The 10721-nt window shown below is 40.9% G+C and overlaps 1 pseudogene; it reads left to right on the plus strand.

Moving 5' to 3' along the window:
* Positions 1 to 6768: 6768 nt before the first annotated feature.
* On the plus strand, positions 6769 to 10136 carry LOC139006341 (cleavage and polyadenylation specificity factor subunit 5 pseudogene; annotated as a pseudogene).
* The last annotated feature ends 585 nt before the right edge of the window (positions 10137 to 10721 follow it).

Consider the following 10721-nt stretch of genomic DNA (forward strand, 5'->3'; position numbering starts at 1 on the left):
TTGGATTCAGTCAGGTGTAGATGTAAATCTCAGCTTTATTAGCTGATAACTAGTAATTCCAAACAACCTTGTGGTATTAAAAAATGTAATAGTATTGCCCTGGCTGGTATGGCCCAGTGGTTGCAGTGTTGTCTGTGCATGGGAGGGTTGCAGGTTCAATTCCTGGTAACGGTACGTACCCAGGTTCCGGGTTTGGTCCCCAGGGCACATGTGGGAGACAACCTATCGATGTTTCTCACATCAACATTTTTCTTTCTCCCTCCCTTCCTCTCGCTCTAGAATCAATGAAAAACATATCCTTGGGTAAGGATTAATTAAAAGAAAGTGTTAATAGTATTGTTTTGTCTTAGAACAAGCATGTCAAACTCAAAGGCTAGCACAGGCCAAATAAACAAGGTTTAAGTTTATGTGGGCCGCAAAAAAAACAAAAGCTTCAATTTTCATAGAAACTTAGGTTTATTTTGATAGAGACATGCTGAATACAGAGGGCTGAAATAAATGAGTAATCGTTAACAAAATAATAGAACATTTTAATAAAAATTAATATTTTTTCTTGAACATTAACTTACCAGACACTGGATAACTGCACAAATTAATAAGTGTAATGTAAATAAACCTATTTCTTGTTCTCCAAAAGCGAAATATTTCCTGTTGCAAATACCAAACAAGTCAGTACAAAGTTCATGACGTGACTATCGGCTGCTAAAATACTCACTGATAGTATTAGTGGAGAGAAATGGTGCACCTGTGCGTAAGGTGCGTAAGGGAAATGAATGCAACACGATTATAGTAATCAGTCATTAGCAAACATTGTAGTTTGTTATTAATAATTATGTGTAACAGGATATTATAAAAATTAAGTTATGAAATTTTTATTAAAATGTTTCTTGCATATCGTTTTATTGGCTGGGCTGCAAAAATATTCCTTGTGGGCCGCATGCAGCCCATGGGCCACGAGTTTGACATGCTTGTCTTAGAATATTCTAAAGCAAAATTTTGGAATAATTTACATAGTTACCATAAATGCCTAATTTTTTAACTCTGGGACCAGTAAGGGGAAAAGATCGAGGTAGATTTTGGAGAACTTCCTTCAATCATTGGAAAGTAGGAAAAAGTACACCTCTGTAACCATGTCACATCTGATGGGTACCAGGAACACTGACTACTTGCGTGAATCTAATCTATTTATAGCTCCAATTGTTGTTAGCAGAGAAAGAAATAGGGGAGAGTGGCAGGGAGTTTATAGGTGTAACATACAAATGCATTTGCCATAGAAAATATTGTTGTTAATTGCTGCTCTCAATAGTCCTTGTTTCCATTAAAATTTATAGTTGTTGGAATGTCAGGATTATCACTAATTTGGATGCTTTTAAAATTTACATAGTACTCAAAATATGAGGTGATCTGGACCATTTATCAGCCTCCATATTACACTAATCTTGTTACATAATGATCTGCATAAGAGTTTTATAGTCTCATCTATTCCTTTGTTTAAAATTAGAGCCCTGCCATCTCATTCTTACTCCATGCTAGACTGCAACTCTGGTGTCGGTACTTGCTTTACTGTGACCAGTAGTAAGGAAAACCAGGGAGGAAGGGAGCTGAATTTTAGTATTGTCTGTGTATCAGACCCTATGCATAGCTTTGTTTTCTGCTTTTAATATTTTTAAGCTATTTATTTTATTCTACAATAAGCTCTTACCCTCCCCACCCCCCCTGCGCATAGAGAGCGGGATCGGCCGTCCAGCTGCCCATGCGTGGCCCTTCTCCCCTGCAGGCCCAGCCCAATCAGCCCCCCATCGGGACAGGCGGCCGGACCCCACCCATGCACGAATTCATGCGCTGGACCTCTAGTTAAATATAAATGTTCTGATTCCTGCAAACTTGTCTCCGTGATTCAATAAGTTCTTGTTAGCATGTACATGCCTGACATTTGCCTCTGTGGTGGCGATAAACCCTGAAGCAAAACAGGCAAAATTAAGTCCCCGCTTTGTGAAGGTTACATTCAACAAGGGGAAAGATTGAAAATAAGCAAGTGCCCTAATTTAGAAGATAATATGGAAAGAATAGAGAAGGATGAGCGATTTCAGGACTGAGGAGAGAGCTAGTCAGAGAAGGCCTCATTGAGAGAGTAACATTTGAGCCAAAACTGAAAGAAGGGGAGAACAAAAAATGCAGACACCTGGGAAAAGAGAATTTCCAACCAGAGGGAGCAACAAAAGCAAAAGCCAAGAGGTGCACATGTTCTCAAGTGTTTGACAGACAGTAAGGCTGATGTGGTTATAGACAAGTGAGCAGGAAGAGTAGTGGGAGAGAGGGGCACCAAGGAGCTAGATGAGGGACTTGGTTTAGACATTGATTGACCACAACTGTGCACTGCACTTTCTTGGTAGCGATAGACTTGATCCTTCAAGAACTTTACTACTTTTACCTATAAATTGTAAAATTTTTATAGAAATTTTTAATTGATTTTTAGAAGGAGAAGAAGGAAGAGGGAGAAGCATCCATGTGAGAGCAATATACCGATCTGCTGGCTCCTGCAAACCCCCAACCAGGGATTGAGCTCGCAACCTGGGTATGTGCCCTGACAAGGAATGAAACTGACAACCTCTTGTTGCTCAGGATGGTGCCCAACCAACTGAGCTACAACTGGCCAGGGCTAAATTATAAAATCATTTTATAAGAGATACGAATCAGATTATAAATTAAGAATAACTGTACTAGGAAACCTAGGTTGAGTTTCATAAGGGGAAGCATTTAATCAAATGTAAAACTTTTGCAAAGACTCCTGACACCAAGTTAGAAATGGAAAAATGGACTATTAGAGTCATCATTATATCAAACACATCAGTTCATGGGACAAAATGAACATTTTAGATCAATTCTCAGGAAATGATTTTTCTCATGGATTTTACCAATGATCTATACATGTAATATACATTGTTTTCCCATGTCTCTACTTTTTTTGTAGTATTTCTGTTCAGACGCTGGTTTCTTATTTCTGCTTTCAAAAGCAAAATCTGGAATAAAAGATGTGCTTCCCTAAGTGTCATGATGTTGTTCCAAGAGGGATCAGAGTACTATAATCCAAGTGTGTAGTATTCACCATTTTTCTTGTCCTAGCAATGTCCCAGGAAATTTTTAATTGATTTTTAGCTTTATCATTCCTCTAAAACAGTGGTTCTCAAACTTGAATTCCCTACAGCAGCGGTTCTCAACCTGTGGGTCGCGACCCTTTTGGCGGTCGAATGACCCTTTCACAGGGGTCGCCTAAGACCATCCTGCGTATCAGATATATACATTATGATTCATAACAGTAGCAACATTACAGTTATGAAGTAGCAACGAAAATAATTTTATGGTTAGGTCACAACATGAGGAACTGTATTTAAAGGGCCAGAAGGTTGAGAACCACTGCCCTGGAGAGCTTGTTCAGACATAGTTGGGCCTCACTCCTATTTCTAATTCAGTATTTAGGATCTGGGGTGGGACCAGTGAATTTGCATTTCTCTCAAGTTCCCAGGTGATTCTGATACTGCTGGTCCAGGGGCCATGTTTTGAGACATACTGCATTCTAGCATCAGTTGTTAATCTTCTGAAGAGAAATAGAGAATTCAAAAATAAAATCCCTTGTGATAACCTAAAACGTAGGTACAGTATCCTACATTAATAGATAAGTGATCATATAGAGAACAAGCCTTGAGTAACACCAGTGATCGTTTAAAAATAAAAGCTCATTCGGGAAAAAAAGGAGACATATGTAATACTCTTTGTAATACTTTAAGCAACAAAACAATTTAAAAAAATAAAAATAAAAGCTCATGTGTCCCATCATCGCACATATACCCTGGATGGGGAAACGGGCACATGCAGACAAATTGAGTCCATTTTACTAGGAAATCAAAACAGAAGGGTTTTTTAAAAATATTTTTTTATTGATTTCAGAGAGGAAGAGAGAGAGAAACATCAATGATGAGAGAGCATTAATCGACTGACTCCTGCACGCCCCACAGGAGGGATGGAGCCTGCAACCAGGGCATGTGCCCTGACCAGGAATCGAACCGTGTCCTCCTGGCTCATAGGTCTACACTCAAGCCACATCGGCCCAGCCAGAAGGATTTTTTTTTATATGAGACAAGCAATTTCACAACAGTCCCATACAAGTCAGGGTGGAATGGGGAGGGGAGGTAGCCAATCCCCTTAACATCACTTTTTCTCTGCTTGCTAGGAAGACAAAAAGCCTAAACTTGCAGGTATGGGAAGGCAAGTGTCTTAAAAATCAAGGTGTCTTGCAAGCTTAAATTTTAAAAAATCAACATAACTGTCTTCTCACCTTTGAGGCCTATGACTATTCTTTTCCTTCAAGTCTTTGAAAAAAATTATAACGGCTTTAAAGTTCTTGCCTGCTAATTCTAACATATGGGTCATGTCAGGGTCTGTTACTAGTAACTACTTTTTCCCTTGATCTTGAGTCACATTGTCTGTTTCTCTACATGTTTAATATATTTTATCCTTGACATTGTAGATAATAATTGTCCATGAACATGAATTCATTTTCCTCTGAAGTGTTCTGATTTCCATTCTAGCGGGCAGCTAAGTTACTGGCTGATGACTCTGAACTTCTGTAAGCTTACTTTATATACTTTTATGATGGATCTATTTCCAATTTATTCTTAACCTCTAAGCAAAACTTTAGTCCTGGAAAATAGTTTTTACTCTAAAGGTATGGCCCCTCTCTAGTTTTGATTGAAAACTTGAAGTGTTGCCCAGCCAGTGTGGCTCAGTGGTTGACCTATAAGCCAGAGATTCCGGTCTGGGCACATGCCTGGGTTGCGGGCTCGACCCTCAGTAGGTAGGGGTCCTGCAGAAGGCAGCTGATCAATGTTCCTCTCTCATCAATGTTTCTATATCTCTCTCCCCAAGAAAACTTTCTTTGAAGTGTTTACCAAGCCCCTCTGAGTTGGTAGGTACTGTGATCTGAATGTTTGTGTCTCCCTAAAATTCACATGATTTATTTCTAACACCCAATGTTATAGTATTAGGAACGGCCTTAGGAGGTGATTAGGTCATGGGGTGGAGCTTTCATGAACGGGATTAGTGCTTTTATAAAAGAGATCCTACAGAGCTCCCTAGATCCTTCCACCATGTAAGGACACAACAAGAAGTCTGTGACCTGGAAGAAGGCCCTCCCTGGCCCTGCTGGCACCCTGATCTTGGACTTCCAGCCTCCAGAACTGTGAGAAATAAATATTTATAAGCCAGCCTGTGATATCTATATATGTAAAAGGCTAAGTGACCATCCAACCAGCCGGTAGATATGATGCGCACTGACCACCAGGGGGCAGACGCTCAATGCAGGAGCTGCCAAGCTGCAGTGACTTGGCAGTGGCAGTTCTCCGGTGATCCACCCATAACCAGAGAGGAGGGAGCCCGATTCCTCATGGAGTCGTGTGATTCCACCAGTCCTAGGGACCCCCACCTGCTGGAGGGACCCTGCTCACTGCACCGCCCCAGGTGCAGCCAGCTGGGGAGGGACCTCGGAAGGTTGGCTCCAGGGTGTGTCCAGCCCATCTTGCCCAGTCCAGCCCCACCAGCCACCTTCTAATTTATTTCCTTTCAATGTGCACAAATCCATGCACTGGGTCACTAGTTTGTTATGACAGCCAAGTGGACTAAGAATATAGGTAGGTTTCAAAACCCATACTCTATCTCTTTCCTGGTGGGCAACAACCAAAATTTCTCCTCAGCATTTTCTAGTTGCTGCTTTCCTGGGCTTTCAGAGACCATGCATGTGCAATTAAGAGGCCATCCAAGAATTTGAAGGAAGTTTATACACAGATTTGGGGACTCTCATCTCTATGGCTCTTATCTCCAAAATCTTCCCTCAGTTTTCAGTTGTTCTAGCAGCCCCAAACTCTGTCCTCTGACACCTCGGGCTTCAAGATCCAGCTTAAGCTCTAGCTGCCCTCCATTGCACTCCAGGGGAACACCCTCAGGAGTAAATCTGTTTAAACATGGATCTCACCAAGTGTAGCTCCCTTTTTCCCAGGGCGGAGTTCTCTCCAATTTATGCCTGCTTTTGGTCATTCTCTAATTATTTCTTATATTTTGTCCAGAGTCCGTAATTGTTTATTTGTTTGTTTGTTTGTTAAATAAGAGGAAGTTTATTTAGAAACTCACAGAGTTAGAAGAAGTGATTGGTAGAAGAAATGAGCTCAGGAAACAAGTTACAAAGGCAAAAGAAGGACCCCCAGAGCTTAGGCGAATGAGAGAGGCAAAGAAACCCGGCCTGGTGGAGGGAAGGAGATGGGGAAGGGGAGAGAGGCAGAAGGCGTGGCTGTGCTCCCAGGAGGGAGAGTGCCCAGAATCCATAATTGTTATTTGTGGGAGACTTAGTCCAAACTGTTCTGCCATTACTGGAAAGAAAAGCTCTGTATTTTTTCCACAATTTTAAAAACTAGCTTTAGAAAAGGCTAGGCCAAATGGACAAAAATATATCATTTTGTACAAGGGAGTAGTTTTACAGGTAATATTTCTTCTTATATTTTCCAAGTTTTCTATAAAGCGATATTTTTAAAATTAAACTGTTTTTAATGGATAGAATTTGCATGGAGTGAGAGGCATCCCAGTGGGGAAGTGTATTAGATTTCCTGTAATTTGGCATTTATTTTTTAAATTAAACATTTTTTATGGAAAGAGTTTGAATGGAGTAAGAGGCATTTCAGATGTAGGAAGTGAATAAATTAAAGGTGTGTTTGTGTGAAGAACATGAGTCATCCTTGGGTCAGCTGTTTGGTGGGAGCAGGATGGTTTGCAAGAATGGAGAAGTGTAAGGAAACAAGGGAACTCCATCATTATACAAAGGTAATTATTGTCAACTCATTGCCAAAAGCCTGGGTTTTAAACCTGTTGAATTATCTTATGTAGTAGAAGAATAACTAAATTTTCCAGAAAGAACCATGAATATTTTATTTAATATTTTCAACTTAATATTACACAAAGTAAGGAATAAAAATACATACACAACTAAAATATATGCCTTTGGATGCAAATCGGAAATGGATATGGAAAAAGGAAAAAAACTTATTTGTAGGGTGATGAAATTTGGAGAGATTTTGAAAGCAGATTTCAATTTTCAGATGCTATCAGGAGATGGGTTATATAGGGCGCCATCATTAATCATGGTGACTAAGGGAGTTAGGGTCTCCGTCTCTACTGATGGGTTGGGGCCAGGACAGGGGTAGGTGATCATTGCATCTGGTCCTGATGTCACCTATGGCGTTGTTCTGCCTAGATTCTCAAGGATGTGGACAGTGCGGTCATTCTGCTTTTCTGGGCCGATGTTATATTTAGTTTGACTAAAACTGTTTCTGTGGTCCACAAGCCACAGGCTTTGTTCCTAAGACTTATTTGATGCTGACCAGAACCAAGCACCTTATTGTTCTGAGGGTTTAATGATTAAGGCCCCAGCTAAGTTCCATGCACAGTAATATATTTGCACTCACAGAAGAAACCCCAGACTTTCCATGTTTCTGCCCATGAGCTACCTTGTTTCCTACACAGCTGTCAAGACTTGGCTAAAATAGGCCCCGCTTTGTGAAGCCTGGTTTTCTCCCCCACTCCCCCTCCCTGCACCTCCCAGGAGTTATATAGGCCATGAGTTTCGTCAGTCCTCCTACCAGACCATGTCAGCAGCAAGTCTTATTTTTGTCAAAGTCCCTGACATGAGTCATTTCTTCCCTTTACACTTCATACAAATTGAATCCATTTTAGAGGCTATTTTAAGCATGCAAAATATGTGTGATATGCTAGGAGGTAAAACTAGTGCAGTAACAGAAGGAAGAGATATGCATTGAATCTAACAAAAATATTATACAGGAATATCTATGCTTAAAGAAGAATGTTGTCATTTATCAAGATTAATAAATAAAAAGATTTCGTGAACGTCATAGAATTGCAGAGTTGGAATTGATCTTGTAGTCTCTCCTTGTCAGATCTGAGAATTCTTGGGCAAGAAGCGAGGATGTCACAGAGGCGCAAGTGAAGCATGCAGAGCAAGAGTGGAGGAGAAGGAATGCTAGTAACTTGCAATCACAGATGTGAGAAGGCCCTCTCCATCCTCACACCTCAGAGCCTCCTTGCTCATGCCAGTGGTTGTAACTGTGGAGTTTACCCCTCACCTGTCCTCTTTCCTTTACATCTGGATCTGGGGGGGGGGGGGGGGGGGGGGGGGGGTGGGGAGCAACATTTGGTAACTCACTTGCACCCTTCTCCCCCTGAGATTGTAACCCTAAAGGCAAGTTACAATGGCTGCTCAGAATAGTCAAAGAAATGCACTTCTAAGTGTTTCTCCTGCTGCCTTGGCTAGAATTATGCATAAGGCACACAGGCAAATCCAAACCCCTACAGTGTGAGATACACTTAAAACTGAGTGAATGAATAAATGGTTCAATAATTAAGTAGCCAGACCGGTTTTGGCTCAGTGCATAGAGCGTCGGCCTGCAGACTGAAGGGTCCCGGGTTCGATTCCGGTCAAGGGCATGTACCTTGGTTGCGGGCACATCCCCAGTGGGAGGTGTGCAGGGGGCAGCTGGTCGATGTTTCTCTCTCATCGATGTTTCTAACTCTCTATCCCTCTCCCTTCCTCTCTGTAAAAAATCAATAAAATATATTTTTAAAAAAATAATTAAGTAAAATAATATTAGATGTCAAAAAAGAGAATAATATCAATTCAGAAAAGCAAAGAACAATATTGAGGAGTTTTAATTTTTAAAATGATCTAGTTGGAAAAAATAAAGAGACAAAATACGTTTAGAGGTTTCATAAGGGAAATGTTAAACAAGATTTCAAGTGGAAAATTATATAAATAAGCATACTTAAGGACTACTTCTTACATATAATTATTAGTCAATGTTTTAAAAGTTTAGTTAAAATTTCCATTATAATTTTACTTTAAATATTGCCAGATTTTTTTAAAAGGGGCTGAATTTGCCCTTTATCAATATGCCAATCTTTTATTTTTTCTTTTGCTCAGTTCATCAGTAAACCACTGAGTTAAGAATGAGTATGTCTATGTCAATGGCTGCTGAGTGGGATGCAGATAACCACTGCCCAAACGGGCCAGTCTGCCTCCCTGTCTCTCCCCCTTTGCTCACCAGCAAGACTGCGGTGCCACCCAGCCCTATAGCTCGCGGACCCACTGGCGGAGGGGTGGGGTGTCAACAAGTACACCCAGCAGACCAAGCCCCTCACCTTGGGACCCACCATCACCCTCTATCCTCTCACCAATTATACTTTTGGTACAAAAGAGCCTCTGGCCCTGGCTGGACTGGCTCAGTTGGTTGGGTGTTGTTCTTTGCACAGAAGGGCTGCTGGCTCAATTCCCCAACAGGGCACATGCCTGGGTTGCAGGCTGGATCCCCCCAGTAGGGCATGTGCAGGAGGCAGCCAATCTGATGTTTTGCTCTCCAATCAATGTTCTTCTATCTCTCTCCCTTCACCTATCTCTAAAAAGCAATAAATATATTTAAAAATAAAATAGAAGGAAGGGAGGGAGGGAGGGAGGGAGGGAGGGAGGGAGGGAGGGAGGGAGGGAGGAGAAAGGAAGGGAGGAAGGGAGGAGGAAGGAAGAGCTTCTATGTGGCAGACAGATTTCAATGCATGAGTGAGGAATTTGATAAAATTGGATGAGCAGGACTGTAGAAGGGGTTCTGATTGTACATGGGCACCGGCTACCCCATATGTTACTGCTCCAGCTGGGAACAACTTTCTTCCAACTACCTGGTGGTGAACTGAACCCAGGAGAAGATGAAGTTGTAGGACTATGTTAATGACAGAGATAGTCATCAGGATGGAGTCCTGTAAGACTGGGTCATTGAGGACTGTATTGGTAACTGGTGGAGACCAAATTTTGAACCTCCTCAGTATCCATAGAGTCCTGCACATATTTCAAAACCGAGGGAACATAAGAAGTTGTTTTTGGTTCAACTTCAAGAGAAAGCCTTGTTTTCAGTGCCTAAAAATGACAAGCTGGTAGCCCTACCATTGTTTGAAAGGTATGACAATGCACCAGGGTAAAACCCATCATTTCTGGTCTCCCTCAGCTTTTGAACAGCTTCCATGTTATATACAACTGAACTCCCGCACAGTGGAGAAGCCAGAGACACCGTCTCTGTGAGCACAGCTCTACACAGTATAGAATCCACATGGTAGAAAAGTTGTCTTTGTTTTCTTCCTTTCCCAGCCCTAAATTGCCACCTGCTTCCTAGTGTGTGAATGGTGAAGTTGATATGAAAAACTATAGTGGTGTAAACAAATGTGGGAATGCTTAATTTGCTTTTGTTTCTACTCATGTGTTTTTGTAAATTAAAGAAAGTGACCTTCTATTTGTATTTTTAAAAATTTTACATTAAACTTATAAAATTCTTTTTAAAAGTAATGGATACATCTATAAACACAACTTATTAATATGAGCGTAGGTGAGTGTTAAACAGTTGTTGAGAGTCCCTAGTATAAACATCACATCTCGATGGTGGCCTTTAATCAGCTGTAGCATATTTATGCTCTGGGTTTTAGACAGTAATAACATTGGAAGGGGGAATGATTCAAATAAAATCCTTAAAAATCATCATCTGTATTCATTTATACATCTTTGTAAATGTTAATAGAAGCAAGAGTATTTTCTCAAATCTTGGTACAAAAATCTCATTAGACACCACCAA

Source organism: Myotis yumanensis, unplaced genomic scaffold (genome assembly GCF_028538775.1).
Source record: "Myotis yumanensis isolate MYYU_CA2020_CCGP unplaced genomic scaffold, mMyoYum1.0.hap1 SCAF_3, whole genome shotgun sequence".
NCBI classification, from domain to species: domain Eukaryota; kingdom Metazoa; phylum Chordata; class Mammalia; order Chiroptera; family Vespertilionidae; genus Myotis; species Myotis yumanensis.